This window comes from Schistocerca americana, chromosome X (assembly GCF_021461395.2).
Source record: "Schistocerca americana isolate TAMUIC-IGC-003095 chromosome X, iqSchAmer2.1, whole genome shotgun sequence".
In the NCBI taxonomy this organism is placed as follows: Eukaryota; Metazoa; Arthropoda; class Insecta; order Orthoptera; family Acrididae; genus Schistocerca; species Schistocerca americana.
In genome coordinates this window covers 776,333,430-776,359,051 of record NC_060130.1, presented here as the reverse complement: position 1 = coordinate 776,359,051, position 25,622 = coordinate 776,333,430, and the positions used below count along the sequence as shown (strand labels likewise).

The 25,622-nt window shown below is 46.3% G+C and overlaps 1 pseudogene; it reads left to right on the top strand.

Moving 5' to 3' along the window:
* The first annotated feature begins 8,580 nt into the window (after nucleotides 1-8,580).
* On the top strand, nucleotides 8,581-8,698 carry LOC124557148 (annotated as a pseudogene).
* Nucleotides 8,699-25,622: the final 16,924 nt, after the last annotated feature.

The window sequence follows — 25,622 nt, the reverse complement described above, 5'->3', positions numbered from 1 at the left end:
AGATTCCCGGCGGGGTCAGGGATTTTCTCTGTCTCGTGATGGCTGGGTGTTGTGTGCTGTCCTTAGGTTAGTTAGGTTTAAGTAGTTCTAAGTTGAAGGGACTGATGACCGTAGATGTTAAGTCCCATAGTGCTCAGAGCCATTTGAACCATTTTAGTTTCTCAACTCGGCATTACATGAATACTAATAAAAACAGACATTTGTTAAAATTAATATCCCATCCAAGGTTTGATTCCTGTCTCATTGAAGACGACATTGTACATATACTAATATAATGTGATAAATGGAATCGAATGGTTCAAATGGCTCTGAGCACTATGGGACTTAACATCTGAGGTCATCAGTCCCCTAGAACTTAGAACTACTTAAGCCTAACTAACTTAAGGACATCACAGACACCCATGCCCGAGGCAGGATTCGAATCTGCGAACGTAGCAGCAGCGCGGTTCCGGACTGACTCGCCTAGAACCGCTCGGGCACCGTGGACGGCAAATGGAATTATCCAAGAACAATTACACCATAAAGTATTTTAATAATTAATGATTATTTTTCTCTTAGAATAGCTATTAGTTCTACGAACGTGTTTGCTCCCAAATGTATTTGCCTTTTCATAAGTATTTGTGAAAGGGAGCTATAAAATTTGAGGAGCTTCCCTGATGCTTCATTATGAATACTTCAGTGTATATACCGTCCGCCCCCGGTAGCTGAGTGGACAGTCTGCCTTCGGCGGTGCTACGGCACGGACGTCTGTTTACGTCCCTGCCGGAGAAGTTCGCACTCGCGCAGTTGTTTACCTCTTCGGTGTACTCGCGCGTTTAGACGACTCGATATAGAATGGCACATGCATACCGAAAGTCGACTCTCAAGATTAGTTTTTCGAATGAATATGCGAGACCGAAAGCCTACGAAACAGAAAGGTTCCTACGAGACGAAGTTAAACTTGACTACAACGAACTTATCGGAATCCACCGCTCCATAGTGAGTAGTGTCGTTTACGTCAAGCTGATTAACGATGCAGTATGTGACAGAATCATCCGAGATACTAAACATGGACTCAAATTTCGTCACTCTGATGGACATGTTGGAGAAGTAACTATTGATCACGCAGGACTGGGCTTACGAAACATACGTATTTTCGAACTTCCCTTCGAGGTTCCGTCTGACTTGGTCGTTGACGCCTTACGCCCATATGGAAGAGTGCTTAGCCACGTTGAGGAAAAATGGTCCAAACTCACGACTTACCCCGTTCTCAATGGGGTGCGTCAAATCAGAATAGAACTGACACAACATGTACCCTCGTACTTGTTCATCGGTGGATGCAGAGCTATAGTCATCTACGATGGACAACCCAAAACATGCTCAGGTTGTGGGAAAGAGGGCCACGTCCGTTCCGAATGTATGCAGCGGAGGATAGTGCAAGTTCCAAACGGCGAACCCGTGCCTCCGTCCACGTTGACGCCGCTGCCACTAACGTATGCGGACGCATTTCGAACAGATCCCATCCCGAAGAATGACCAGCTACAGAATCCTGACAGTTTACGGCAACCGACTGCAGCAGAGGCCGCCTCCAGTGACGAAACGACGCACACTTCTGCCGCTCCGGCGTCGACGACGCCCTTAACCGAGCGGAAAGGATCGGTAGGAGGTATGGAAATTGATCCTGCGGTTGTGCCGACAGCTGCTTTCGTCCCTGAGCACCGGGAGTCACTTCCGCACTCGGATACGGAGGCGCACACGCGCAAACAACGATCGCCGAAGCGCCACAAGAAACGACGGCTAGCGCCGTCGGATACCTGCTTACTACAGTCCACGTCGGACGGACTTGGGTGTAACGTGGATACAGTGCATCCGGATGCGCAACGGGAGGTTCTACCTCCCACACAGCAGTACGACGCGAATCGGGCTAGACAGGGTTTGCATACAGACACACCGGACGGAAAGCCGACGGAAGGAGTCCCTCCACCCACCGCAGCAACGCCACCGCCTTCTGTCAGCCAGGCCGGAGAGACACGACGGGAGCTGGACCTTCAGCACAGGAACTGGGCCGAAGAATCCGATACTGACCCACAGACCGACGAAGCACCCGCAATGGCGAGTGCTGCGTCCACCGGATGTTAACCACGCAGAAGATGCAGACTGACGCACAGACAGCATGTCACCGGGCAGCAGCACACAAATTAACATAAGCGTTCATGTGCGCTTTACGCACTGAGGGACAGCGGCAGGCATATCGAACAGCCTCTATTAATATTAATACGATCAGAACGTCTGTCAAATTGCAATTATTACGAGACATGTTGCATGCGTCAGACGTCGACATCGTTCTGCTGCAGGAAGTATGTGTTGAGAGCTTCCCCAACCTCTATGAGTACGATACATACATTACACCTACTACCGACGGCGGCAGCGGAACAGCGATGTCAGACAGACGGCGCGACCGATCCCGATTTTACGCAGAGGAGGTTGCAACACTATTCTTAGGTCGGTATGAATATGTCTTATTTGGAGGCGACTTCAACTGCGTGCTCGCACCAAAAGATCAACACCCACGTTATACTTCATGCCCGGAGCTGCGGCAACTCATACAGGACATGAATCTCATTGATAAATGGGAGACGATACATGGCGACAGACGTGGCTACACCTACGTCACGAGTCACTCTGCAAGTCGTCTCGATCGCATTTACGTAACACGTCGTCTCGAACCTGCGATCCTCGATGCGGAATTGTGGCCTGTCGCCTTTTCAGATCACATAGCATATATATGCACGGTCTCCCTGAGTCATCAACAAGTGTGGAGGAGTCGCAGTGCTTGGAAACTGAATACAGCACGCCTCAGGGAACCTGAGTGCAGACGCTTAATCGAAGACACTTGGCACGTGTGTGAACGACGCCTCCCGACATATCCGACGACGTTGCTGTGGTGGATGGATTGCGTTAAGCCTGCATTGCGCCGAGCGTTAATTGCATACGGAAGAGAGCAGATGATGTGGAGGCGACACACGACGGAATTTTATTTCACGATGCTCCGCGAACTTTCTGTACAAGCACCTTCACAGGAGCGTCGTGCCGGTATAAAACGAGCACAGGCCCAAATAATTTCCACAACGCGCCACCGTCTGGAGGGTGTCGCAATCCGTGCAAGGGCCTTTGAACGAGTCCATGGAGAATCACCGTCGATGTATCACGTTATCAGAGAAAAACAACGTAGCCGCAGAACCTTAATACAGACGGTCGTACTGCCAGATGGTCGCCGTATGACAACGCAAAAAGACATTGCCAACGCTTTTGTGGAACACTACGGTCATCTCCATGAAGAAGCGGAACACGATCAGGCAGCCTTTCATGAGGTCCGACGAGCGCTCTCCGCGTGTCTCGACGAGACGGCCAACCGGGAGTTAAGAGGTGAAGTCACAGTTGACGACGTAATGGAAGCGATTGATAAGGGAGCGTCGCACAAATCGCCGGGGCCCGACGGGTTTCCGTTAGAGTTTTATCGTACATTTAAAGATCTCATGACTCCACGATGGACTGCCATGTACTGCGAATTGATGTCTCCCAACGTGCCACTTCCACCCTCCTTCGTGGAAGGAATGATCATCCCCATCCACAAACCATCTGGCGGCAGAGGGATACAGGCCTACCGCCCACTGACCCTTCTTAATTGCGACTACAAGATCTACGCCAGGATACTTGCAGCACGCTTTAAACGCGTAATACGCCAAGTGATATCACTCGACCAAACCCAGCTAGGAGGAGATAGCAATATACAAACGGCACTCAGCGACTACCGCGATGTTATCGCACTGGCATCAACATGTCGTCTCCGTGGTGTACTGGTATCGATGGACTTCGATCGCGCATTTGACAGGCTGAGTCATGCTTATATCGCGGACGTGATGACGAAAATGAAGTTTCCGGAAAGTTTTGTCACCGTCGTCATGAGACTACTCCACGGAGCCGCATCCAAAGTGCTCATCAATGGACGCTTGGTGGGGCCCATCACCATCTCACGATCGGCCAGACAAGGGTGCCCGCTGTCAACGATATTGTATGCCATCGCTGTCGAGCCGCTGCTCTGCGGGCTCCGGAATCGACTCCAAGGAATGACGATAAGCCACAACAAGTTTATATGCCGAACATACGCAGATGACCTAGTGTTTTTAGCATGGTCAGGCGACGAGGCAAGAGCGGCCTTGCATTGGATTAATTTGTATTGTATGGCTACGGGAAGTCGCCAGAACATGGCAAAGTCGGGAGCGATGAACATCGGGAGAGGACGCCCGACAGGAAATGTAGCAACATTACAGCCGATCAACAAGATGAAATGCCTGGGAATTATCTTCACTACAGACGTTCGACGCACGGCAGCACTGAGTTACAGACATCTTCTGCAAACAATTCGTGCGAGTGTCCGAAGTCACAGGTAAAGGGCACTGAATATGATACAACGGGTCACCTTTGCCAACATTTATCTAGCTTCTCGCATCCCCCACCTGGCACAAGTTCTTCCTATGCCGGTGGTGTTGGCCCACCGAATCCTGGCGGCACTAGGATATTTTGTGAGCACAGGTCTGCTTTTTAAGGTAGGATACGAAACCCTCACCCTTCCTCGTAGTCGTGGAGGTCTTGGACTAGTCCACGTACGCGACCGAGCAGTGGCTATTTATGTAACCACAATTATAAAGATGTGGACACGACACCAGACCAGTCTGACGGGCACCTTGATAGACGAACTCGCTCCACCTTCTCGTTCGGCTCCGGTAGCGGTGTCTCACATCTCACCATCGCTTGCCCATATGCGAATCTTTTTTGTGGAACACAGTTATGTACATATGGAACTACCGACTAGCAGGACGGTAACGGCACGTGATGTATATCACATCTTGACTCGACGACGACCGAATAATGCCGTAGAGCGACGCCAACCAACAGTTACGTGGTCAGTGGTATGGCGTACAGTGCACCACCCACACCTTGATACGGGAACGCGCGCACTGTGGTATCAGGTGGTAAATGGGAAATACGTGACTCGTTCCAGGTTGCATACAATTCATATGGCGGACGAGCCACTGTGTCCGCAGTGCAATGTTATAGACACAGAGGAGCATCGCCTGATATGCGGACCTTCGGCGGACGTATGGTGTTTGGTCAAAAAAATGATCGCCTTCCTCCTTCGGGTGGGGCCACAAACAATAGAACCACGCATACTACTTCTTCCAGATAGGACATATTATCCCCGAACAAAGACAAACGCAGTGACTTGGATTCGAGGTTTGACTGTGCGTTATCTTTTCCGACACGGCAGTAAGAATGTGCTCGACTTTTGGGCCTTACTACTCACAGCTTATGAGACATCCGAGATATCGAACATATTACGCAAATTTTTTAGGGAGTGCCTTGCTTGATCCCCCACCCAGTAGGGGTGTCCCGGGTAGGAGAATGTAATTATTGTCTATACGTATCAGAACAAGAAAGGACCAGGGCAGTGGAGAGGATCCACAACCACACGTGAAGACGTACCTGACACCAACGCGAGGTATAACGGGATTAGCGAGGTACGCGCCCAAAAGAGGAACGTAGACCGTTATTGTTTTGTACTGACAGAAGCAGGATATTTTTTTCACTATTATATAAAAAAAGTCCACTTATCTACGTTTCCAGAAAAATTTTATTTTATAAAAGTCATTGTCTTATATATTTAAAAAAAATGCTAGAAGCAGTTTATGTTTGTTATTGTTACACCATTCTGCAAAAAGAAAAAAAAAGGTCATCTCACTTCATTCCTGGCACTTCTCAGCTGACGGCACCGCAGATTTCTAGTTTCTGCAGTTGGCTGAGTGTGCCTCATTCCACTTCTCCCAGTTGGCATTCTCTTTTACCGCAACTTAAAAAATAACTTCTGCACGTTGCCTTCCATTCGGAAAGTGGGTGCACTCAGCGATTGTTATGTAACTTATCATTGAGAATGGCTAGCTACTAGCCGAAATCTGGATTTGTGTAATAAAATCTAAAAAAAAAAAAAGAAAAAAGAAGAAAAAAAAGTGGTCAGCACGACAGACTGTCAATCCCAAGGGCCCGGGTTCGATTCCCGCCGTGGTCGGAGATTTTCTCCGCTCAGCGACTGGGTGTTGTGTTGTCCTAATCATCATCATTTCATCCCCATCGACGCGCAAGTCGCCGAAGTGGCGTCAAATCGAAAGACTTGCACCAAGCGAAGGGTCTACACGCCAGGAGGCCGTCATCACACGACATTTAGTGTATATACCAAGTCAGATTTTATATTAAAAACTTCTATGGCGCAGTCAGACTAAAGCACTTTCTAGGGCAATTATGTCTCACATCGCTTACTTTTGTACAGTTCGATTATGTAATACATTGTCACATATGTTTTGTATTGAGGTCAGACAATTGTTCTGTTTGTATCATTGACATAACTGTAACTCGTGAAGAGGCTTTGCCTGAAACCAATTAAAAACGCTGTGCAGTTTTCTCTAAGTTCGTACAGAAGATGCACAAAAATATGGAAATACAGAGAAAAATGCATGCTTGAACATAAATGCAGATGCTCGCCAAGCCTGCAGGTTTCGCTGCTGTCTTTGGCAACGAGCGTCATCTGTGCCAGGTACTCAATACGTTACGAGTGTCAGTAGTGGGCAGAACAGGGTTCTGTGTAGTTGTGAGTGCATCATGTTGTAGCTCAGTGAATTGGAACAAGGGCAAATTGTTGGTGCCCGTACGGTGGGTGCTTAGTAACCAAGGCAACTGAAGTGTTCGGTGTTTCAAGAGGCACCGTATCGAAGGGTTATACCGCATACAGGTAAAGTGGAAAACATCATCCGCTATGTCACAACGCCGACGAAAGTATGTTTGGGTGATTGTGAAGGGTGAAACCTGGCGGCCGTTCGGTGATTGTTTGGGTAGCCTTAATGTGGCGTTCCATGTACCCCATGGTTACCCTGCAAGGTCGCATTACTGTCAAGCATTATGTGATCATTTTGGCTGAACGGGTCCATCCGATGGTACAATGTTTGTTCCCGAATAGTAATACTGTGTTCCAAGACGACACAGTTCGTATCAACCAGGACTGCTCTTATGAGCACGAGGATGAATTGTCCCACCTCCACTGGCCACCACAGTCACTAGATCACAATAAAATTGAGCCCTTGTGGTCTACTTCGGAGAGAAACTTGTGTGATCGCTATCCTCTTCCATCATCGTTACCTGAACGTGCCACTAGTTTGCAGGAAGAATGATATACACTGATGTGACAAAAGTCATGGGATACACCACAATATCGTGTCGCACCTCTTTTGTCCAGCAACTCGACGTGGCACGGTCGCTGGAAGACCCCTGCAGAAATATCGTGCCGTGCTGCGTCAATAGTCGTCCATAATTGCGGAAGTGTTTCCGGTGCAGGATTTTGTGCACGAATTGACCTCTCGGTTATGGCCCATAAATGTTCGATGGGCTTCATGTCAGGCTATATAGGTGACTAAACCAGTCGCTGAAACTGTCCAGAATGTTCTTCAAACCAACTGCGAACAACCGTGGCCCTATGACATGGCGCACTGTCATCCATAAAAATTCCATTGTTGTTTGGGAACATGAAGTCCATGAATGGCTGCAAATGGACTTCAAGTAGCCAAAAATAACTATTTCCAGTCAATGATCGGTTCAGTTGGACCAGAGGACCCAGTCCATTCCATGTAAACATAGCCCACACCGTAATGGAGCCACCACCAGCTTGCACAGTGCCTTGTTGATAACTTGGGTTCTTGGCTTCGTGGGGTCTGCGTCGTACTCGAATCCTACCATAAGCTCTTATCTACTTAAATCTGGACTCGTTTGATCAGGCCACGGTTTTCCACTCGTCTGGAGTCCAACGGATATGGTCACGAGCCCAAGAGAGGCGCTGCAGGCGATGTCGTGCTGTCAGCAAAGACACTCGCTTCGTTCGGCTGCTGCCATAGCCCATTAACGCCAAATCTCGCCACACTGTCCTAACGGATATGTTCATCGTACGTCCCACATTATTTTATGATATTATTTCACGCAATGTTACTTGTCTGTTAGCACTGACAACTTTACGCAAACGCCGCTGCTCTCCATAGTGGTGAGAGGTAATGCATACAGTTTGGTAATCTCGGCACACGCTTGACGCTGTGGATCTCGGAATACAGAATTCCATAACGATTACCGAAATGGAATGTCCCATGCGTCTAGCTCCAACTACCATTCCGCGTTCAAAGTCTGTTAATTCTCGTCGTACGGCCATAATCACGTTTGAAGCATTCTCACTCGAATCACCTGAGTACAAATGATTGTTCCTCCAATGCAGTGCCATTTTATAACTTGTGTACGCAATACTGCTGCTATCTGTATATGCGCATATCGCTATACCATGACTTTTGTCACCTCATATTCACTTGAAAACCGTACAGGAAACGTATTTATCCACTCCGAGAGGACGGGAAGCTGTTTTGAACGCTAACATGTTTCCTGCGCCTTATTAGCCATGGCAATGTGTTGTGTTTTTGATCTTCCTATAGTTTTATCCACCCCCTGTATTTCTTTGTGGGAAACGGCCTTGCCACAGTGGATACACCGGTTCCCATCAGATCACTGAAGTTAAGCGCTGTCGGGCGTGGCCGGCACTTGGATGGTTGACCATCCGGGCCACCATGCGCTGTTGCCATTTTTCGTGGCGCACTCAGCCTCGTGATGCCAATTGAGGAGCTACTCGACCGAATAGTAGCGACCCCGGTCAAAGAAAACCATCATAACGACCGGGAGAGCGGTGTGCTGACCACACACCCCTCCTATCTGCATCCTCAGCTTCGGATGCCATGGCGGTCGGACGGTCCCGATGGGCCAGTTGTGCCGGCCGAAGTGGCCGTGCGGTTCTAAGCGCTTCAGTCTGGAACCGCGAGACCGCTACGGTCGCAGGTTCGAATCCTGCTTCCGGCATGGATGTGTGTGATGTCCTTAGGTTAGTTAGGTTTAACTAGTTCTAAGTTCTAGGGGACTAATGACCTCAGAAGTTGAGTCCCATAGTGCTCAGAGCCATTTGAACCATTTGATGGGCCAGTTGTGGCCCGAGGACGGAGTGCTGTATTTCTTTGTGTTGTTCAAAATAGCGCAGACAATTCTACCTAATAACACATTTATCCATCTCGTCGATGTGACACTTACTAAGAGCAACTTGCTTCTTGTTCTTTGGGGGCACAAACTTGAATTCCACTCCGCACCGTATCGTGTGCCTCATTTCGTAATTTGCACACGACTGACTTATTCAACATTAACTTATTGCTTGCTCGTTGAATTACCTATTCTGCCTTCTTTCCCCATCTAGTCGGCAGTAAATGTAGTGACGTTAACAGCAAACCCCCGCGGCTGACCCCGAAGGCATGTTCCTCGATCATTTCCAGTGGCTGCACTGCGAGGTTACAGTGCGCATTACTTGGATCTAGAACTTGGCGACATCTACTCATGCGTCCAAGTTAGCTCCTGATATGGAATGGTCCTCGGTTCGCTTTGTCTATCAATAACAGCCCGATAGTGTCACGTCATGTACGCGAAAATGCTAAGTACTTACTGCTGGAAGGATTGCACGTGCAGCCACCTGAGAGGCGAGCAGCCGACATCTCCTTAACGTTGTAAATTTGAACGGTTTCATCACAAGAAAGTATGGCAGCATCCATACGAGCTATGGCTCTGGTGAACTATAGAAATAGCTTTAATTTTCTAAAGTAAAAAGTCGCTTTAAACTGAACGCATCATGTTTCAGAGGAGGAACTGGGCTGAGAAATGGCATCCTGCAACAACATCGTAAACAACAAAAAATCAAACCTACAGATTTTCATATGTCGTGCTTTACTCGCTTGCTTGAATTTTTCCTCAGTACATTTCACCATTTTCTGCCTTTTGCACGACGGAATTCCTACTCTCTTTGGTTCCATTTCGGTTACCACCACCGTTTTCTTTCCGAGTGCTGAGTTCCTAACAAAACCACAAAAAAGACAGTTAAAAAAATGTGTGTGACACCTTACGGGACTTAACTGCGAAGGTCATCAGTCTCTAAGCTTACTCACTACTTAACCTAAATTATCTAAGGACAAACACACACACCCATGCCCGAGGGAGGACTCGAACATCCGCCGGGGCCAGCCGCACCGTCCATGACTGCAGCGCCGCAGACCGCTTGGCTAATCCCGCTCGGAAAAAAGTCACCTAGAGCAGGTGCGTAGAGAAAGTCAAGTAGTAATGACGGCAATCTACAGAGGCGACCGCAGGGAAATGTGCATATGCACAGGAAAGATTTATTTTTTTAATATTCGTGCGGCAAATATTCGAAAATGTGTTGTGAGATGCCTTCTTTTTATGTAGTTTGCTTAGTACAAAAACAGGTCCTATAACTACCATGACGTCGCATTATTGTGGCAAAATATTTACCATGAGGGTAACGAAGACCTCGCAACATGACAAGGTACAGATGAATATATACACATAGTTACAAGTTTTTGTGTTACACGGTTCAGTCACATTAATGTGAGCACCTGTCAGAAGCCGGAATAACCATCTTTTGCACCGCTGTCGTTCAGAAAGAGGATCAGTGAGGTTCTGGAAAGTGCTGACAGGTATGTCGAGCCCTGCTAACTCCACTACCGCCAACAGCTGCGTTAGGCTTCACGGTTGCGGATCCATGGCATGAACAGCCCGCTCGGAGTGGTCACACAGATTTTCGACTGGGTTTAAATCTGGGGAGTTTAGTCGCAAAGCGAGTATAACAAGCTCATCCTGGTGCTCTTCGAACCACACATGTAGCTGCCAACTGTGTGACACGTTGCATTGTCCTGTAGGTAGATGCCACTGTACCGAGGAAAAGACTAACTACATCTGGGGTTGTAAATGGTCACCAAGGATAGATGCATAGTTGTGTTGATCCACTATACCTTCCAGAATGACGAGATCACACCAGACCATAACGTTCTCTCGTCCGGCCTGGGTCCTTACGACGATTGCTGCAGGACCATACACTCCAACGGCCATCTGTCAGATGGAGCATAATACGTGATTCATCTGGAAAGACCACCTTTTGCCACTCAGTGGACGTCCAGTTACGGTACTGGCATGCTAATTTCAGCCTTCGTCGCCGATGAACAGCAGTTAGCATGGGTGCATGAACCAGGCGCCTGCTGCAGAGGCCTGTATGCAGCAACATTCGCTGAACTGTCGTTGAGGACCCACTGTTCCTAGCACCATGGTTCAGCAGGTGGTTAGTTGCTCAACAGTTGCACGTCTATTCTCCCATACATATCTCCGCAGCCCTCATTGACCCCTGTTATCTATGACCCGTGGCGCACCACAGTTGCCTCGGCGTCGGTTTTGGGTAGTGCTATTTTGCCATGCACCGTGGGCTTTAATCGTGGCGGAATGTGAACTGTTTACAAACGTAGCCGTTTCGGAAATGCTTCCGCCCTTGGACCGAAAGTCAATTATCAAACCCTTCTGGGCGTAAGATAAATCGCTCCGTTGCGCATTACGGCAACGACTACACTGTTTCCCACGTCTTTTTTTTTTCTTTATTCTTATTTTAATCACTTTGTACAAAGGTGGGCTCTCAGCACCATAGTAAGCTGCTCTTCAGCCGCGAGTGGTACAGTAAATGACAGAAAGTAGGTACAGATAATACAATAAAAATGGCAGGTAAAAACTGTAGACACGAGAAACAAGATACATGAAGCCGTTCACGCTGGACAAGAAAAAACACTAAAACCTGTTGACACGGTGCACAAAACACGGACGACTGCGACGGCACAGGTGAACGGTGGTGGCGTGACGGCGAAAGAACACTGAACACAAACACAAAGGCACACACACGAGACACTGATGACGATGATCTCCGGCACGAATGTCCACTGAGCGTGTACGAGTCCAGGGGTCTGCCAAGAGAGGAGGAGGGAGGTGGGAGAGGGGAGAGCAGAGATGCCAAGGGCTGGGGAGATAGGGGGAGGAAGGGAGGGAGGAAGGGGTGGAAGCCCAGGGGAAGAGGGGTGGAGGAAGGGGGGATGTGGGGAAAGGAGAGAGAAGGGAGGTAGGGTGCGCAAAGGAAAAAAACACAGGAAGTGGGAGGGGGGGATCAAAGTTGATAGGAGGGGTAGATGGAGGGGAGGAGGGCATTATCAGGGAGGGGGAGCTGGCGGAAGCCACCTTGGGAGAGGGTAAGGAGGGTGGAGAGGTGGAGACCGGGTGGGACGTGGGAATACAGGCGCGGCAGTGGGCAGGGGTGGGAGAGGATGGGTGAGACAAGTGGGTGAGGAGGATCGAGTTTACGGGAGGTGTAGAGGATTTTCTGCATCCCCCCGACACACCTTATGTACCCTCCACTACTAGTGCGGTCACCTGCGAATGGTTACTGCACGTTGACGTCGCATGCAGGGGGTAGTCAAATTAATGTGACTGGATGGTGTATAATGAAATCATCAATAATGATAGATTTACAAGGATCCTTGCGTATAAGTATCTGACAACATCCGTCATTAACATGAAAAAGAAAAAAAAATATTATTTACAGTGATGTTTGATCTATAACATACATGAACGTGTGATTCCAATGTTTATGGTATTGTATGTCAGCCTCATTTTGTGTTACTGATATGGTAACATACCGACTTTGGACGTTTATGTTCGTACTGGTAACTGATGTCATCATGGATAATTGACGAATTAATGTGTTGGTTGAGTAACGAATCTTCGTGATATAAAGCGCATCTCTTCAGTAACAGTTTTAATTTTAAAGTCACTGTCTGTTGAGCTTCTAATGAATCGTGGAGAATTTAATACACTACTGGCCATTAAAATTGCTACACCACGAAGATTACGTGCTACAGACGCGAAATTTAGCCGACAGGAAGAAGATGCTGTGATATGCAAATGATTAGCTTTCCAGAGCATTCACACAAGGTTGGCGCCGGTGGCGACACCTACAACGTGCTGACATGAGGAAAGTTTCCAACCGATTTCTCATACACAAACAGCAGTTGACCGGCGTTGCCTGGTGAAACGTTGTTGTGATGCCTCATGTAAGGAGAAGAAATGCGTACCATCACGTTTCCGACTTTGATAAAGGTCAGATTGCAGCCTACCGGGATTGTGGTTTATCGTATCGCGACATTGCTGCTCGCGTTGGTCGAGATCCAACGACTGTTAGCAGAATATCGAATCGGTGGGTTCAGGATCCCAACGGCCTCGTATCACTAGCAGTCGAGATGACAAGCATCTTATCCGCATGGCTGTAACGAATCGTGCAGCCACGTCTCGATCCCTCAGTCAACAGATGGGGACGTTTGCAAGACAAAAACCATCTGCACGAACAGTTCGACGACGTTTACAGCAGCATGGATTATCATCTCGGAGACCATGGCTACGGTTACCCTTGACGCTGCATCATAGACAGGAGCGCCTGCGATGGTGTACTCAACGACGAACCTGGGTGCAAAAATGGCAAAACGTCATATTTTCGGATGAATCCCGGTTCAGTTTACAGCAAGATGATGGTCGCATCCGTGTTTGGCGACATCGCGATGAACGTACATTGGAAGCGTGTATGCGTCATCGCCACACTGGCGTATCACCTGGCGTGATGGTATGGGGTGCCATTGGTTACACGTCTCGGTCACGTATTGTTCACATGGACGCGCTTTGAACAGTGGACGTTACATTTCAGATGTGTTGCGATCCGCGGCTGTAGCCTTCATTCGATCCATGTGAAACCCTACATTTCAGCACGATAATGCACGACCTGATGTTGCAGGTCCTGTACGGGCCTTTCTGGATACAGAAAATGTTCGCCTGCTGCCCTGTCCAGCACATTCTCCAGATCTGTCAACAACTGAAAACGTCTGGTCAATGGTGGCCGAGCAACTGGCTCGTCACAATACGCCAGTCACTACTCTTGATGAACTGTGGTATCGTGTTGAAGCTGCATGGGCAGATGTACCTGCACACGCCATCCAAGCTCTGTTTGACTCAATGCCCAGGCGTATCAAGGCCGTTATTACGGCCAGAGGTGGTTGTTCTGGGTACTGATTTCTCGGCATCTATGCACGCAAATTGATTGAAAATGTAATCACATGTCAGTTCTAGTATAATATAGTTGTCAAATGAATACCCGTTTATCATCTGCATTTCTTCTCGGTGTAGCAATTTTACAGAATGTCTTATTTTGGACAACTTCGTATTCGTTGATATGCGGAGACGCAGCATGTCCCCGCATGGCAGGTGTATAAGATTACTGGTTGTACTATCGACTTATGAAGTAGGATACTGTTTTTTCCTTGCTTTATTTGGTGCGTCTGCCATACGTTTCTTGAAAATAAAGCGTTTGTCCAAGTGAACTCCAAGATATTGGGTGGATTATTATTCACTGAATATCTGCAGTGGGTTTTGTACTGTCTTTTTCTTGTACAAAAGGTTGCTTACATTTCGTTCACAGTTCTTTTGACTCGCTATTCTGCGAACCATTTTTCAACCTGTAGCAGAGCCCGTTGGAGTTAGTCGTGAATGTGTGAATGTTCGTTTCGTTGTTGTCGGTGCAATATATCGCTGTATCATCAGCGAAAGAAGCTATATTACCTGGGTGCAAGTCTGGTATGTCAGATAGCGGGATGCCTACGACACGATATTTACGGAATGTACCTGGCGATTATAATTAAAGTGCAGCTACACACAGCTAGTAATTATCGTTTGGTAGCGAATTTTGGTAAATATTCTAACGCGTTAATGCGGAACTGATTTAGTAAACTGGAAATAAATTAGTTCCAATTTGCCCACGAGATACAAGTCTGGCGCTGTTAATGCAAGAAAAACGTTTAGAGATGTTGTCATATGTAATGGATTAGGAACGGGAAGTGGGCAGAAAAGGTCAAACAAGTGCGAAAGACATAATATTGATTTTATTATTAACTGCCGCTTTCACAATTTGTTCAAGACGAGCGCCAGAGACGTCGACGAGGTCTGCGTCCGTAAAATGACATGATCGACGGTTGCTCGCAGCAGTTACTGTGGAATCTGGGCAGTGTGTTCCTGTATACTGGCCTTCAGCTCAGGGAAATGCCGAAAGTGTCGCATGAATTCAGATCAGGTGGTCTTGCAGGTCGCGCACCTGGAAAACCTCTGGGGTCAACACGTCCGTGGAAGGTTGCATTAAGCAGATATTTTACTGTGCGAGCGACATGAGGTGTTGCCCCGTCTTACATAAAAACAATTTTTTCCACACAGCAGCGCTCTTCCAAAGCAGGAAACACCTGCTGAACGAGAGGATCTCCGATAATAAAGGTGCTTGTAAATCCACACTACACAGTTACCTGTGGCGAGTGAAATTGCTCTTCTCGCACATCAGTACCCCAAATTCGGCAGTTCTGTGTATTCACTGCACCCGGTAGTGTAAACTGTGCCTTGTCATTCCATATAATGCCGCCCGACCACATGTCATCAACTTCGATCCGTGTCAGAAACCGAAGACCATAATCAGAATATTGCTGCGGATCATGGAGTTCCAATTGGTACACCTTCTGGATCTTTTACAAGTTCCAGTGTACAATAGACCTCAAAACTTCCCGTACTGTTGACCATGGGATGAACAATTCTCTTGACAGTGCACGAGTACAAGCTCTACCTGGGGCACGTGCTGCATTGGGTGTCACACCAAATTCTCCCGTGTTTTAGAATTTCATTGTCTTCTTCTATAAACCATTTAATGACATCGGGTCCCTCCTCAGACCTTTCAATCGGCGGTACTCTCTCAATGCAGCACTGTAATTGTTGCCGTTCATGTAAAACAGTTTCACAAACAGCGCACGGTTCTCTTCTCAAAACCCGTACTGTTCATCCACGTTATGGCTTGTCAAGTGAATGGGTGGATATCATACCTTCATACAAACAGCGTACAGCGCCAGATTTGTACCTGATGGCCAAAACTGGAAGTAATGTGTTCCAGCTTAAATCGGTTCCGCATTAACGCATCAGCATATCAAGATTCGTTCCCATACGGTAATTACAGCCCACACTGGACCTCCGTGAGTAGTTACACTTTCACTTCAGTCACCCGGTACTTCGTGAACACTGATGTGTGATTTCCGTGCCACAAGGATTAACCATGTCGCCAATGTGCACTGGCCCACAGCATAGAGAAGTAAAAATTGCCGTAAGACACATAAAAACGAGCGCGAATGAAAGCATGGTTCAAAGAAAAATCTAGATTTTTTCACATCATTGAGTAAAACGAAACAATCATGTGAGAGCTGGTACTGAAGAAAGCAAGTTAATCGCAACAATATACTTTCAGGATACATACAGAAGGTATACATAACGTGGAATTGATCAAGCTGATTCAGCTGCAGTCTCCAGTCCTTGAATTTCCCTAAACTGAATTTCTCTGCTCAGAGCAGTTACTTTAGGCCCTTTCTCCACTTCATTTCCCACAAACTCCCAGAACTTTCTATCACAATCATACTATACTCTTGTCATCTTCAGAGCAGTCGTGGGTTCTCAGACAGAGCAAGCAGTTCAATGCCAGGTTTAAACGCTTCCGAAGGATGTAATAAATGTTTGTAAAATGGTGGAAAGCTCGTTATTTTGTGAACATCTGTGTGTCATTTTCCGAAGTATTGAAAACTGGCATACTATTTTTTAACTGCTATGCCCGTGAGGGGCTTCTGGTTCCCCATCGTGCGTCTCCCCAGGTGGCGGATAGGGGGATGCTCGGCCATGCAGATGTCTAGCGGGTACCAGGGAAATTAAATACTCGGCTGAGCTGAAGATGAGCTGAAGGTTCAAAATGGTTCAAATGGCTCTGAGCACCATGGGACTTAACTTCTGAGGTCATCAGTCCCCTAGAACTTAGAACTACTTAAATCTAACCAACCTAAAGACATCACACACATCCATGCCCGAGGCAGGATTCGAACCTGCAACCGTAGCGGTCGCGCGGTTCCAGACTGTAGCGCCTAGAACCGCTCGGTCACTCAGGCCGGCTGAGCTGAAGGAAATGCACAGATATTTCAGACACAGTGCCAGCAAAATGGGACTTTTGATAAACAGAAAAAAAATGAATATGTGGAGATATGTTGAGTCATAAACCCAAACCCACACTTTGAAATTGACCACCATTCAATATTCAGAAAAATTCATTAGTTTAAACACCTTGGATCGCGCTTCAGCAGTGAAAATATCATAGCTCTAGACATAAATGAGAGAATAGCCTTAGGATCAAGATGTCTGTACGCTCTAAGCAGCCCACTCAAAAGTAAAGCTTTGTCAGTGACCACTAAAATTAAGATATATATTTAAACTGCTGTACGCTCTAAGCAGCCCACTCAAAAGTAAAGCTTTGTCAGTGACCACTAAAATTAAGATATATATTTAAACTGCTGAGGTCATCGGTCCCTAGACTTAAACATTACTTCAACTAACTTATGCTAAGAACAACACACAAACCCATGCCCGAGGGAGGACTCGAATCTCCGGCGGGAGGGACCGCGCAATCTGTGACGTAATGCCTCAAACCGCGCTGCATTAAGATATATAACACCATCATCTGACCAATAGTACTGTATGGTTCGGAAAGCTGGACGCTTACCAAGGAAGCAAGAGAAAAACTGAATGTATTCGAAAGAAAAGTGATGAGAAAAATCTGGGGACCTGTGGTTGGAGAATGACAGATGGAGAGTTAGAAAGAACACAGAAATTTATCAGTTAATGAAGCAACCCACTATCGTCCACAAATTAAAAAGTAGGAGACTGCAATCGGCTGGGTATGTGGCTTGAATGGAAACCAACAGAATTCCTAAGAACGCATTTGAGGGCACTCTCCAAGCAACAAGACTATTGGGCCGACCTCACACACGGTGGAAAGATGGTATAAACAAGAACGCCGCAGCATTAGGAATCCTCGCAGGGTGGAGAGAGACAGCGAGAGATAGAAGAAGACGGAAGCAGATCGTTGATGCAGCGCGTTGTCTACAGGGCCTGTGACCGCTGAAAAGAAAGAAAGTAAGTAGCTATGATACAAGTAGAAGTGTTCCACAGAGAAGTTAGGAACTGAAGAATGCAGCAAGTACAGTATGGCAGGAAATAACTTTCTGGTTCGCAGGTGATAGGCTAACCCTCAGTTACAAGAAACCCAATATCTTGTATCTCACATGTAATTATGGGAAGCTCTCTTCGAACGAATAATCACAATCTAAAGTAAGAGACGATCAGAATATTATTTGCTATTCTCTCATTTGATACTGCTTTACTCTGATTTACTTTACGTCTTCCATTTCTGGTCGTTATATAGGGTGATAATGAGTTCACATGGTTATCTCTAACATTTGGAATCAACACCGTACTTTGTTTAGAAGGGTACAAGGCTTTGCTACGAGGCCACAGCAGCAGTCGTGTAGATTGATATAGGCATACCCATTAACTGTGTTCACTCGAACAATGATATTTAACGAGCAGTGCAGCGGGATAGCGAGCTGTTAGCCAGGACACACGTGCAGAGACGGGATGGCAGGCGAGAATACTGGAATTGTGGCACGACAGCCTCATGCAGCTGGCGTTGGAAGTTCACGCCCGTCTGACCGTGAAATAGCTTTCGACTTGTCAGCGGCCCTAAATCCGAGCCAGCGCAGTGGCAGTGTGCCCACATTTTTTTCGGTTTCCTTTTTTTTTGGGGGGGGGGGGGGCGACTTTAATAGCCGTCAGTTGTGGCACTTTTCCCGATGCTGAGATGCTACGCTGGCCACGCCACTGTTCCTGCGCTCCGTTATTGCCTCTGTTCTTGTGTGTCCCCCCTCTCGTACGTTTCTCGCCTTCTTTTGTTATCAACTGTTTTCACTTAGAGGGTATTGTGCCTGCAGAGCCTTTTGTTCCTTGCATTACTCGTTATGTGCTTTAAGGTAAAGCACCTCACAATTCCTGAAACAAGAAACGAGTTTCTGTACTGGAGGCAATTCTGCTAGCAATAAGGTCATTTTCAGAGCTGTTAACCAGTTCGATATGTCTTTAACTACTTATAGAAGTTGCAGTTTTTCTTCAAGTGTGAATTTCAATATATTTCTTCATTGAAAACCGTGAGAGTTTTCCGCCACCGTTCATTGTCGAGCAAGATAAGGTTTAGCGTATCATCAACATCAAGTTTTTTCGGAATGGAGCACTATCTGACTTGGAGAAGGACAGAAACAGGTATCAGCCACATCCTATTTGACAAACATATAATTATTTGCCTAATACTCTGAAGCACCACAGAAACTGGTACAGGCATGCGTATTAAAATACGAAGATATGTGAAGAACCAGTGTACGGCGCTGCGGTCGGCAACGCCTATGTCAGGCAAGTGGCTTGTTAGATCGGTTACTGCTGCTACGATGGTAGGTTATCAAGATTTAAGTGAGTCTGGACGTGGTGTTATAGTAGGGGCACGAGCGATGGGACACAGTATCTCCGAGGTAGCGATGAAGTGGAGATTTTCCCATACGATCATTTCACGAGTGCACCCTGAATATCAGGAATCCGGTAAAACATCAAATCTCCGACATCGGTGCCGCCGGAAAAAGATCCTGAAAGACAGAGACCAACGACGACTGAAGAGAATCGTTCAACGTGCCAGAAGTTCAACCCTTCCACAAACTGCTGCAGATTTTAATGCTGGGCCATCAAAAAGTGTCAGCGTGCGAACCGTTCAACAAACCACCATCGATATGGGCTTTCGGAGCCGAAGGCCCACTCGTGTACCTTTGATGACTGTACGACACAAAGCTTTACGCCTCGCCTGCGCCCGTCAACACGGACATTGGACTGTTAATGACTGGAAACTTGTTACCTGGTCGGACGAGTTTCGTTTCAAATTGTATCGAGCGGATGGAGATGTACCGGTATGGAGACAACCTCACGAATCCATGTACCCTGCATGTCAGCAGGGGAATGTTGAAGCTGGTGGAGGCGCTGTAATGGTGTGAGGAGTATGCAGTTGGGGTGATATGGGATCCCTGAAACGTCTAGATACGACTCTCACAGATGACAGGGACGTAAACATCCTGTCTGATCATCTGCATCCATTCATGTCCATTTTACATTCCGACGGACTTGGGCAATTCCAACAGGACAATGCGACAGCCCATAATTGCTACAGAGTGGCTCCAGGAACACTCTTCTGAGTTTAAATACTTCCACTGGCCACCGAACTCCCCAGAAATGAACATTATTGAGCATATCTTGGACGCCTTGCAACGTGATGTTCAGAAGAGATCCCCACCCTCTCTTTCTCTTACGAATTTATGGACAGCTCTGCAAGATTCATGGTGTAAATTCCCACCAGCACTACTTCATACATTAGTTGAGTCCATGGCACGTCGTGTTGCTGTACTTCTGCGTGCTCGCGGGGGCCCTATATGATATTAGGCAGGTGTACAGGTTCTTTCGCTCGTGAGTGTATTATATAGGGAAATTCTGAAAGTCCTTCTTACCGTTGCTATTACGATAGTCAGTACGAAGACTGGTTTGATGCAGCTGTCCTTGCTACTCTCTCCTGCGCAAGAGCCTTCATCTCTTAACAACTACTGCAACCTACCTCTTTCTGATCCTTCTTACGGTACTGTACTGATCTCTTGGCCTGCCTCTACGGTTCTTATCCCCCATACTTTCTTTCAGTACTAAACTGGTGGTCCCTTGATATCCCACATTGTGACCTATTAACCGATCTCTTCAATTAGTCAAGTTATGTCACAAATTTCTCTTATTCCTGGTTCCATTCAGCAACTCCTTATTAGTTACGATATCTACCCATCTAATCTTCAGAATTCTCCTGTAACACCACATTTTAAAAGCTTCGATTCTCTTCTCGTCCATTGCTATGCTCCATACAAATACTTTCAGAACAGATTTCATAACACTCAAATCTAAATTCGATGTTAACAAATTTCTCTTCTTCAGAAACATTTTCCTTACCATTGCCACTCTACATTTTATATCCGCTCTGCTTCGGCCACCATCAGTTATTTTGCTGCCCAATTAGTTAAACTCATGTACAATTTTAAGTTTCTGGTTTCCCAATCTAATTCTTTCAGCATCATCTGATTTAATTCTACAACATTGCATTATGCTTGTTTTGCATTTGTTGATATTCATCTTACATCCTACTTTCAAGACACTTTTCATTCCGTTCAACTGCTCTTCCAAATCCTTTACTGTCTCTGACAGAATTAAAATGTAATCGGCAAACCTCACAGTTGTTTGGGTACCGTTATCAATAAGCTTACAAAGAATCGATATTAGCTGGTAATTTCTGGTGGCTGTGATATCGTTGATGCTCTAGAAGGCTCTGGACGTTAGGGCTTCGCGCCAATGGTTGGGTATTCTCTAGTAAACGATACACGCTATTAATCGGTGAAGAGAGTCAATCGTGGCTAGTGGTTAAGTGTGACGGTCGGGCTGCAGCATAGATGTGCGGATGAAATGTTAATTTTGTTAAAGGAATAGTTTAAAGAAAATAAGAAGTGTTTCCAGTCGTGGAGATAGTAGAGGATTCATGGAAAACATTTGTTTGAAAATAAATGAGAAGAATCGTGAGTTATTGTCAGTTGAAGACAGCGGAGTGATGTGTTTATGGCAGCCATTTGCATAGGCGACCTTGTTTAAAATCTTTGACACGAGAAGAAGCCTTAAACAAATTAGTGTGAGTCAACAGAATAATTAATATTTTCCCAATGCAAACGTACTTAGTGGCTAAGATGATGATGATGCGGTAATCAGCGCCAGTACAAATTCCCAACCTTTGCTCAGTCCAAAGTCGCCACTTGCATGAATGATGATGAAATGATGAGGCCAACACAAGCACCCAGTCATCTCGAGGCAGGAGAGAATCCCTGACCCCGCGGGAAACGAACCCGGGACCCCGTGCTCGTGAAGCGAGAATGCGACCGCGAGACCACGAGCTGCGACAAGTGGCTAAGAGGCAAGTATGTTGTTGAACTGAGTGAGATCATTTAGGGCACACTTAAATTGCAGTAAGTGAAATAAACAGCGTTTACATTGAAAGGCTTCTATTATTAATGAATAGTCGTTAAAAATAAGTCCCTATAATTGTAGGATTTAGGATTCAGGATGGATGTCGGACCACGTTTTTACACAATTGGAGCAAGCGTATCTATTGTAGCAGACCCCCTTCGCCCGTCCAATTACCGTAAGCTTAAGTAAACATTTATGAACTGAATTTATACAAATATAAGGAGCGGTCAATAAGTCCCCTTTGGGGCCGTTTCTGCAGAGTATATTCAACATAGCGCGGTTCCGATGCGGTTATACAAGCATCTACACATAGACAAGGGATTAGTGTGGCATTTAGATCTTTCCGACATGCGTGCAGTAAATGCGACGTTATTACCAAATGCGTCAAAGCAGGAACAACGCACTGTTATGCTTTCCTTGGCCGCCGAAGGACAAACAGCAGTCGACATCCATCGGAGAATTAAGAATGTGTATGGGTAGCATGTCTATCGTAAACCATTCTTACTCACTGGTACACCAAGGGGTACTGCTGCTTCGCGATAACACACGTTCTTACATCACAAATGTCGTAACGCAAAAGTACGCCACATGAAGTGGAAGGCGCTCTGGCACCCGCTCTATAGCCCTGATCTTAACTCATACGGCTTTCGTCTCTTAAAAAAGACCTTGAAGAGTCGACGATTCCTGTCGGACGAGGGTGTGCAGCAGTCAGTTATGGACTTCTTCACGCAGCAGGACATGGTGTTTTGCCAAACGTGTATCTTGAACCTCATGCGTCGGTGAATGATTACCTCAGTGGTCGCGGCGATATTTCCTGATTGGCGTACGGACTATGGACTATATGGCCTTCTTCGTAAACTTTTTGATCGCCTCTTAGAGACTCAGACTCAAAAAATAAAAGAGAGAACAACAACTAACCACCACGAGTTATCCGATGGGACGGAAATCGGTATTTGTGATGTACGTGTTAAGATTTCAGAACAACAGTTGGATGGTTTATTCAAGAGAAAGAGCTTCACAAAATGAGAAAGAGGTTAATAACACATTGGTCCATCTCTCGTCTGATGCAAGCACTTATTCGGCTTGGCATTGATTGATGGAGTGATTGGATGCCCTACTGAGGGATATCATACCAAATTCTGCCCGATTGTCGCGTTAGATCGTCAAAATCCCGAAGTGCTTGGAGGGCTTTGGCAAGTACGAAGACAAGCAGTCCGTGTGCGGGCGGGCATTATCTTGCTGAAATGTAAGCCCAGGATGACTTGCCATGAGGGGTATTGAAACGGGGCACAGAATACCGTCCACGTACCGCTGTGCCGTCAGGGGCCCACGGACGACAAACAAATGGTCCTTCATGAACAGACTGTCACTGATGGTTGTCGGGCCATATAGCGGGCGACGGGTAGATTGGTATCCCACCCTGTCTTTGCTGGTCGTCGGGGCTCACTTCGAAGCGAGACACAGCACTGAAGACAATTCTAATACAGACAATGAGATTACAGGCCGAAGACGAGTCTGGAGTCGCCCCAGACAGCGGTGGGATACCAAACTGACCATACGGCCAGAAAACCGGGAGTGATGGTCTGGAGTGTCATTTCATTTTATAACAGGACGTCGACGATATTCTAAGCCCGGCTCGCACATGGCGCGGGTTTCTACTGCTTGTCTTCGTGATTGCCAAACCCTACCTTTGTCAGCAAGGTCGCCGGATCCCTTACCAACGGAAAACGTTTGGAGCATTACGCGCAAGGCCTTCAAACCAGCTCGGGATTTTGACGATATAATGTGCCAATTGGACAGAATTTGGTACAATATCCCTCAGGAGGACATCAAACCATTGCATCAATCAATGCCAAGCCGAACAAACATTTCTATAAGAGTCAGAGGTGGACCAACAAGTTACTGACTTGCTCAATTTGTCAAGCTCTTTATCTTGAATAAACCATCCAGTTTTCTTTTTTTTTGAAACTTTAATCATTTGTTTGTCTGTACACGTACATCACATCTACCACTATTCGTCACATGCGGGAAATTCCTTAGTGGTGCGTCGTTTTTTTTCTGTCTCAGAGCATATATACTTAGTTCTCTGTCTGTAATGAAGACAATGTTGACCTGACGTTGTACTCTAAACAAATACTTTAATTCTTTGCAAACGAGACGGCACACTATTCCAGAAAGGGGGGACTACTGCGCCACCTCGCTTGGTGTATAGTTCTTCGAAGTATCTCTTCCACGTTAAGGGGTTGTCGAATATTGCACCCGATTATCTAGCTGCGATCTCCATCATATATTCCCAGCTTTGAGGCTTAACAGTTAAACCTCAAGCGGGCACACCCACATATACAGTGCGCCAACCACAAATAAAATTGTTTTGCATCGTTCCATTGTTGTTTCACAATTGCGAGCCCATACCTATTCCTTCGTTATTGCTTCAGCCAACACACTAATGAATTTTGTTGCCACGCGTGCAAGGGAGCAGCAACATTATAAAAGAAACAGCAAGCTAGATGAGAAAAAAATTATGGCCCGTGCAAGAAAATGGCACAGATTACGACCTAGCAGCACAAACCCGCAATGAGGCAGTTGTCTGTGAGATAATTAGTAATAAAATAAACGGCTGGCTGGGATCTGATGCAACAGCGCTGTTTAATGCTTCGAGTGCGTCAAGTGTGGTTAACACATGTCCGAGGCAACAGAGTGATAATGAAAGTTTTTTATTATTGTTTAATTAAACAATGCTCTAGCTCATATAATGTAAGTCTAGTTTATCGTTGTTTCATTAAACCGAGATGAATTTGTGATTTTGCTCATATTTATGTACCTTGATAACATAAAGACAGCTATTACCTACATGTGTACAAAATACGCCAGGCGCCCACTCGTGTTATGAAAAACGGCGCGCCCGCTCGAGGGTTAAATGAGGTGTCAGAGTTAATGTAAGCAAGGGATCTCATTTCGCCAGGCGTATACTGAGCACGATTACTTGCTTCTTCTTGTTAAGAGTAATGCGCCATTTCTGTTCCCATTTACCTGTTTTACACAATACAGTGTTGAGACACCTCTAATTAGCGTGCTGTTCTTCAAACAGAAGAAATACATGTTAATGAGTAAAGCAATATTTCCATGTAGTGTCCAGCATAGATGTCAAATGTGTACATCTTACGAAGTATCAGACTTAGGTCCAACCGTTGAAGACCTCTTGCTCCAAGCGTCTTTGTTGAGAGAACCTTTGTTCCTGTGAAAATACCTTCACAACAGCTCAGCAGTTCATCGTTGTGCCGCTGTTCTACAGCAGTGACTGAACCACACACGAGGCACATATCGCCCAAATCTTCATCAGTAAGCCAATCATTACTCCTGCGTATCACTGTTATTCTACAATAAGCACTGCCAGAGAAATAAGCCCGATGCAAGAACAAGCAGTACTGAGCGCAAGCTTGGGTTCGAAGAGTGAATTAAACAAGTTCTTTTCTAAACAAGACGCAGTGCATACCGTCGACATTTGCAAAATTGTGCGTGTTTTTTTAATGTAATACATTTTCAAAGTTAAATGGGGCTAAGACGTCAAA